The following is an 8,367-nucleotide window of genomic DNA, read 5'->3' as shown; positions in this document are numbered from 1 at the left end:
CGAGATCGGTGCCATCCAATCCTGGGGGCTCCCGTGGGCCTGCGCACGGAGCCTCGCCCCGCCCCAGAGCCCTCTGCTCGCAGTGCTGCCCTCTGCTGGCCTTCCGAAGCACTGCCGCGATCCCCGCGGACCGGGTGGTGGATTTCCTGTGGTCCCTGGTCCACTGCCCTGTGTATGCTCCTTCCCACTGCCAGCAACTCTCTGAGCTATGGCCGCATCCACTGAACCACTGAGGACTGTGTTCTCTCGGGGGTGATCGCCTGGTCCACATCTGCCCCTAAGCTTCCTACTGAATTGGAGAGGAGCCGGGATAGGGTGCTGGTTTGCAGTGTCAAGATAAGGCACGCAGTGTTTAGGCACTTCCAGCAGGATAGACTACGGCAAAAGGAGTCACTAGCCTGTGCCAGAATGCGAGGTCATTTAGCTGCTAAGTCGAGTGAGACAGTTTCAGCTAGGGTGGTCAGTGTAGGGGAATTCAGTATAGCCATTGTCTCAGTACTACAAGCCAGAATCGTTTCATCCTAACAAGAGCGCCTGTCTTCATTTGGTCCTGACCAGAGCCACTCCCGTTAACCTGATTCCCTTAAGGCATGATGAGACCTGCCTCACTTAGCCCACAGCCTGGTCCAGGGGAGCCCGATCATTGAACTGAGCCGGCACTGAGCAAAACCAGTCGCCCTCTGTCCAGGCATAGGGGTCAATTTCCTGCTTGGTGAGTCACAACAGCTGTCTACTCTCCACCAGAGGCCTGGCCATCCCTCAGCAGCCACGGCTTCCTCCAATCAGGATAGGATTCCTCCTTAAAAGCTGGGCTCCTGTTTGATGTTTCTGTAGTTCTCATAGCGTCTCATGCCTAAAGTCTGCGCACCATCACTGTTTCGCAAATCTGAGCAGCACAGATGAATCAGAATGTTCTATTGATGTGTCCCTACATATTACGCGGCTGTCATGGGGAAACACAGAAGTGTCACCCGTGGCACAGGGAGATCACTGAATGGACACTGAATGAACACGTGGTGGAAGTGGTCCCTGAGGTCTCATCCTGTCCCTCAACTTTCTCTTAAACCATATCCTATTCCCAGTGGTTACATACCCAAGAGGCTGCTTCTGTTTTCACCAGTGAAAAATTTGAAGAATTATAAAGTTAGTTTTTCATCAAAATTTCTGCCATTCTTTGGCAGTCTTGCTATCACCAGTACTACAAGCAGTCTTGCAGGCCAAGATTTAAGTCCCTCCTTTGCTACTGAGAAGTCCCCTTTCTAGCCTGACTGAGGAGTGGCTTGGTTGCCCCCTCCCTGCTGCCCCCAGACACCACCTTTCTATATCCTGCTCGGTTCCAGGTGGATCCCTGGGGAAGCTCAACTAGTGTAGCAGCAGTGACCAGCACAGAGGTGATGCAGATTCTGGAACCTCAGTCTGCATTCTTGACCCTGGTCTGAGCACCCAGACTCCCTCAGGATGGACTCTGAGAGCCAGGCATACTTCTGCTCTCCATTGAGTTGAGACGCATCTGCTCCTTTCAAGTGCAAGAATTTACTGCCCAAATGGCCACTCATCTCAAGCTGTGAGTCTCCAGACACAATCAAAGAGGACCCTTGAGGGCCTCCCAGATCCCAGGAAACAGCTTGCACCCAGAACCTCAGGACCCCAAGTCATGTCTTCACAGCCCCCAAGGCCCATGTTCAAGTTCAGGATTTTCTAAGCCTTTCTTGGGGCCAGGGAAGAGTGGATAATTAAGAACAAGCAACACTGACAAAAAGAAAAAAAAATCATTTCAGCCACACTACCCTTCCACAGGCTTCGTCGTGGCACAGACCTCTGCTTTACAGCCTGGTTTATTTTTGGATGGTGCTCTTCACACGGGCACTACCAAGTGTGAGTCAATGGGGACTGCAAGCTTGGAAGAAGCTGCCGGGCCTCTTCTGTGTGTTTCTTTCTCTCTGTTCAGTTTTAAGATACTTCACATAAAAGACTCCATAAAAATAAATTGTGGAAAGTACAAGGCCAATAAAAATCCCAGTGGAAGCTGAACACTAGTTTATTTAAGAAGCCAAAGAACATGCACTTACCTCGTTCTGGATTCCCAGCTGTCTAGTTTCTGGGCCTAGCACATGGTCAATGCCCCATAAATATTAATTGATCGATCCATTAGTTGGTTGCTCGCCCATCTGCAGAGCAACGGTCTACTGCTCTGCTTGCACACACACACAAGCCTAAGGAGAGAGTCCTTAGGCTTTGATGGGAGAGTTGCTAAGTTGGCAGGGGAGCCTGCCACAATGCCCTGCCTTCTACTTCCAGCTCTGCTTATTAAGAGTCAAATAATGATGTGGCAGAAAGTGAATTGCAAACACTGCCAAATTCTAAGAGAGGAGCTGGACGCATGCCTTTCAGGCCTCATATATTTGGTCCTCTTGGTCTGTGCCAAGCCCTGTGCTTTGCAGCAAAAATCCAGATGTTGCCATCTTACTGCATCTTATTAGCTGGACAGAATAGGGTGCATGCAGAAGGCAACGTCTTTGTTCTTTTCTAATGTCTTTCAAACTCAATGCTCAGATGCATTTTTTCCCCGGGCGTCTTGCATATAAAACCTTGGGCAGGTCTATAACTTTGAGCACCCAGAACAGTCCTTTTCAGTGTAAGACTCCCTCTGACTTCTTATCTAACTCTTGGGCTCTCTCTGTCTTGAGGCCAGGACTGCTTTGGGCTAGAAATAGGCATAGGAAGTGGCCACTTCAGTTTCTCCTTTCTTACCCAAATTCACACCCACATTCTACCCTCCAGACCCAGCATCTGACACCTCTGCATCTGGAATCCAACACAGGGCCCTCTGCTGACTGTTTGTCCTGAGAAAATCCTGGGCTTACCCTAAGAACTTCCTCAAGAATTCTTTTTGAGATACCTCCAAGGGCAGCGCCATGGCTTGGGCGATGTTGCCATTCGCCAGTTGTTTACAATGCCCTCCCTCTTTTCAAATGACGAAAGGGCCGCCTTCAGGTCATTCTGAAACTTCCTACAGAACACGCCCTGCCAATACATGAGCAGTCATGGCATGGTTGAAGCAGAGTAAAGAAGATCACTTTTCAAAATTAAACTTTTTTATTTTGAGATTATTGTCGATTCACGTGCAGTTATATGAAACAATACGGATGGTCTCCTGTGCTCTTCACTCAGTCTGCCCCAATGGTAGCACCTTACAAAACTAACAGAACATCACAACCAGGATATTGACATTGATGGATCCATCCCTCTTGTTCAGATTTCTTTTACTTGTACTCATTTTTATGTGTGTATTTTCAGTTCTCTACAACTTAAAATTTACATACATAATACTGTACATCAGCTGTGTTTCAATTTTTTGAAAAAGTTCTACATAATTTTATCACAGGAGTAGGTTCGTGTATCCACCACAACAGTCAAGATATGAAACAGTCTATCACCATAAGAATGGTGCCCCTTTATAAGCACACCCACTTCCCTCCTACCTGCCCCTCCTCCCCTGCTGCTGCTGCTGCTAAGTTGCTTCCGACTGTGCAACCCCATAGACGGCAGCCCACCAGGCTCCCCCGTCCCTGGGATTCTCCAGGCAAGAACACTGGAGTGGGTTGCCATTTCCTTCTCCAATGCATGAAAGTGAAAAGGGAAAGTGAAGTCCCTCAGTTGTGTCCGACCCTCAGTGACCCCATGGACTGCAGCCCACCAGGCTCCTCTATCCATAGGGATTTTCCAGGCAAGAGTACTGGAGTGGGGTGCCATTGCCTTCTCCGCCCTCCTCCCCTGCTTCCTCCTAAATCTAGAGTAACCACAAATCTATTCCCCATTTCTATAACTTTGTCATTTTAAGAATGCTATATAAATGGAATCATGCTGTGAAAACTTTTGCGATTGACTTTTTTTCCGGCATAATTCTCTAGAGATGCATTCAAGCCTGAATCAATAGTTTACTCCTCTTGGTGTGAATGTACCAAAGTTTGTTTAACCATTCACCTGCGTGAAGGGCATCCAGATTATGTGCAGTTTTTGGCTATTACAAATAAAGTTGCTATAAAGATTCATGTACAAGTTTTTGTGTGAATATGTTTCCATTTCTCTGAGATAAATGCCTAATATGCAGTTGCCAAGTCCTATGGTAATTGTATCATTTTTATAAGGAATTGCCAGTCTTCCAGAGTGACTGTACAGTTTTATATTTCCATCAGCAATGTATGAATGACCAGTTTATCCATATCTTCACCAGCATTTGATATTGTAATTATTTTTTACTCAACCATTCTGATAGGTGTATAAAGATATCTGTGGTTTGACTTTGCATTTCTCTGATCACTAATGAGATTTAACACCTTTTTATATGCTTCCTTGTCATTTATATATAATCCTCAGTGAAATATCTGTTCATTTGCTGTTTTCTAATTGGATTTTTGGTATTCTACTCTTAAATTTTGAGAGCTACATTCTAGATCCTAGTCTTTGGTTGGACACATAGCTTGCAGATAATTGCTCCCAGTTTACAGTTTGTCTTTTCATCCTCTTAATAGAAACTTTCACAGAGAAAAGGATAGATTTTTCATTGTTCCTTTTATGGATTGTGATTTTGATGTCAAGTGTAAGAACTCATTGCCTAGCCCTAGAACCCAATCCAGGGTTTCCCAGGTGGCACAGTGGTAAAGAATCTGCCTTCCAATTCAGGAGACACAAAGGATCCAGCTTTGATACCTGGGTCAGGAAGATCCACTGGAGGAGAAAATGGCAACCCACTCCAGTACTCTTACCTGGAGAATCCTATGGACAGAGGAACCTGGAGGGCTGCAGTCCATGAACTCGCAAAGAGCTGGACACGACTGAGTATGCACGCAAAGCAACAACACAAGATCCAGTCCTTTCCTTTTATTCTTCTAAAATTCTCATGGCTTTACAATTATATGTGAGTCTGTGATCCATTTTGAGTTTGTTTCAGTTTAATGCTGGGAGCCAGCATGAGGAATTCCGCCCGTGACAAGGTCATGAGGAAGGAAGCTGACATACACAAGGTCTGATCAGAATTCAGGAGTTCGCCCTGGCATTTCCTGAGCATCCAACCCCCCAAAAAATAAGAATCTGCCTGCTTTTCCACTCTTCTGATATTCTCTGGAAAAAAGTCAACTCTCAGGGCTTTAGTCTTCTGCATTTGAAAGGGATGTTTCCGTTAAACCCCCTCTGATAGCTCTCTAGCTTGCCCAACAGATTCCCCAGACCTCTTACAGCTTGTGAGTTGCTTACAGCCCCCCAACCTCGAGAGGCACAAAGCTTAAAAGCGTCTTAAAGATACAGAGCCTTTTCTAAAGAGTTAAAAATCATATTGGTGATGGGTTTTCACTGTTGACTCAATGATTGCTGCCAGGCCTCCATATTCTTTATCTTTTAGGCACCTGGGAGGATGTTAATCAATGTAAACAAGATATGGAAAAAGATATATAGTAGTTTTGATGTTAACAACACTAGACTTTTGAGTTAATTACTTTTCTCTTTGTTATATATCACTGCACTCCTCTTGTGTCCTTACTATGTAAGAATGTAACTTTATTTAGTGCTTTCTGAGAGTGGCACCAGACTTTGGGAAGATCAACACAAATAAGTCTTCTGGTTGACAAACCCTTATCAGAAAAAAGGCTGTAAAATGTTAATTGGCCCTTTTGGCTGGAAGATGATGTAAGTTACCTAAGACTTGTGTATACAACTAGGTATGCAGAGAGAAAAGCCTGGTTTTGATAAGAGTCTGGACTGCTAACACTGCATAATTTTGTATTACCCATTGATCTCTATGTACAATCAAAAAAAGGTATAAAAGGCCTTCTGAACAATAGGGGCCGGAGCCAGTCGCTGGACTGGTTTCCCCCGTGTCTCTCTCTCTCCTTTTCTCCCTTTCCCTCCCTCTGCTCTTTACTTTAATTTCAGGCTGAATTCCCATCTGGGGCGCAGAGGCTTGCCAAGTCTACTTACTTGCCCTGGCTGTTAAGACTCACGCGAAAGGGAGCCTAAGGTGAGGCACCCTTAGATATTCAAGCAAGCGCTGGTGGCCCAAGGTAGATGGTGCAAATTCCTTGTCTGGAATTTTATTGGTCTTCTGCATAATCCAAGTTATTCAGCCCTCTTTCTCCACTTAATTCTCCTACTACACTATTTCTTCCTAATCTAATCTTATATTAATAAATAAACAAGTCTTTCTTCGCCAATGCCATCCACGCTTCAAATTCCCTGGATCCACCGGGGCTGGACCCCGGCAGTTTAAGGTGTAAAATCAGTAGGGTTAATGGGGGATTTCTGTTGTTGTTTCGTTGTGGGTTTGTGTGTGTGTGTGTGTGTATGTATGTTCATTTATTGAAAGGCCATTTTTTTCCCATTAAATTTCTTCTGTACCTTTGTCAAACATTAATTGGGAATATTTGTGCAGAGTTATTTCTGCATTCTTTATTCTGTCCCATTGAACTATATGTTTATCCCTCTGATAGACTATACTGACAAAGGATAGATTATACTTTGATCATTGTAGCTATATAGTAAGCCTTATTATTTAGTACAGTGATTCTTCTCCCTTCAGTCTACTTTTTCAAGATTATTTTAGCTATTCTAGGGTTTTCACCTTTTCAGAACATTTTTAAAAATAAAAATATAAAATAAAATTTATAAAATGGATTTTAGAATAAGCCTATCGATGTCTACAACATGCTTTCTTGGGAATCTGATAGGAATCACATTAGGCCTGTAAATTAATCTGGGGAGAATTGACCTCTTTACTATGTTGAGTTGGGAAGGCCATTTTTGCTCTGCAGTTTAGTGATGAATGTGTGTATGTTTGAGCAACCTAATACAAATAGTGTGCTGGCAGATAATAGAAGCTTAATAAATATTTTTGGTGAAAAGGAAGGATGGGAGAGCCTGGCAAAATCTTGAAAAGCTTGCATCAGTGGTTCCCAAATTTGGCCACACATATAATCCTCTGCCGACAGGAAAAGTACAGATTTCTGGGTTTCACTTCAGCCGGCCCTGCTGGTTCAGATTCTCCAGGGTTGAGGCCAGTGGACCTCTATTTTTAACACTCTCTGTAACTGATCCTCAGGTACAGTCAGGTTTGAGAACACAATACAGAAACTTGGAAGCAGTTTGCAGGCAATGAGCTGAGCCCCTTAGGACCACACTGTTCTTTTTGATATTTGCCCTGAAACAAAGGAAGTGGCAGCTGAAATCAAGTTCACTTAAGGCAAATGAACAAGTCCTTCAAGAAATATGGCTCAAAATGCGTAAACAGCCCTGGAGGGAGGGGGAAGGTCCTTTCCTATAAGGAGAAAGAGTGGATTCATTTAGAAACTGTAGCCACCCATTTCTTTTCCAGAGAAAATAAGAAACCAGAGTTCAGAGGACTGCAAGCAGCTGCAAAGTTGTAAATAACTGTTATTTATTCACTGCATTGACTACTTGATTAATCCCCTAAACTTGAGGCCATGAAACTGTGCAACGGGGCCCCGAGGGAGCTGACTCCAGCCCTGAGTGTTGGAAACAAGACTGTTCAGATGCCTGTAAACTTCTTTCCAAATAACCTTTCAGACTTTTCTATTATAAAAGAAAGTGAAAGTGAAGTCACTCAGTCGTGTCTGACTTTTTGTTTGTTCTTTCTCTCTGCTGTTTCAATTTTTTTAATTTTCAGTGTAAAATTCATTATTTAAGTAACAAATATACAAAGTAAAGGAATTTTTAACAAAATATTCCCCTAATTCCATCACCGGAACACTGGGCAATTTCTACTAATATTCCATTGGCTCACCTTCCCTGCTCTTCACTGTATTCCTCCGTGTGCATACACGCTTTTCTGTTGCTTTTTATTCAACTAGCATACAATTTGGAGTTGTTATGTCAAACATTTTCCTAAGTTGTGACTTTTCAGTATTTACTTTACTTGTTTCCTTGGCTGCGTAATATTCAATAGTGCTAATATACTAGAACTGCTCTTTTTCACCATGTTGTCTTTAGTATTACCATATTTTATCCTATTACCATTTCTATTCTATTCTTTTTTTAACCAAAAATAATTTTTAATATTATTACTGATATATTCCAAGGCATTCCTGCCATTTTTAGTTTGCTGTTTTACTCAAGAATAATGAGACAAACATCTTAAACAGATATTTTCTTATTCTGAATTATTTCTTTGGGATAAATTCTCGGGAATATCACTGTTAGGTCATTGGGCATAAGTATCCTTATGGCTTTTGGTATTTCTGAGAATACCAAATTCACCAAAATTTTGCCATAATTGGATAGTACTTTTTAAATTTTGCAAATGTGGTAGATGCAAATGTATATATTAGCATTCATTATTTTTTATTAGAATGTGTCTAC

Source organism: Capra hircus, chromosome 28 (genome assembly GCF_001704415.2).
Source record: "Capra hircus breed San Clemente chromosome 28, ASM170441v1, whole genome shotgun sequence".
NCBI classification, from domain to species: domain Eukaryota; kingdom Metazoa; phylum Chordata; class Mammalia; order Artiodactyla; family Bovidae; genus Capra; species Capra hircus.
The sequence above is the reverse complement of the archived record's forward strand: the minus strand, read 5'-3'. Positions refer to the sequence as shown.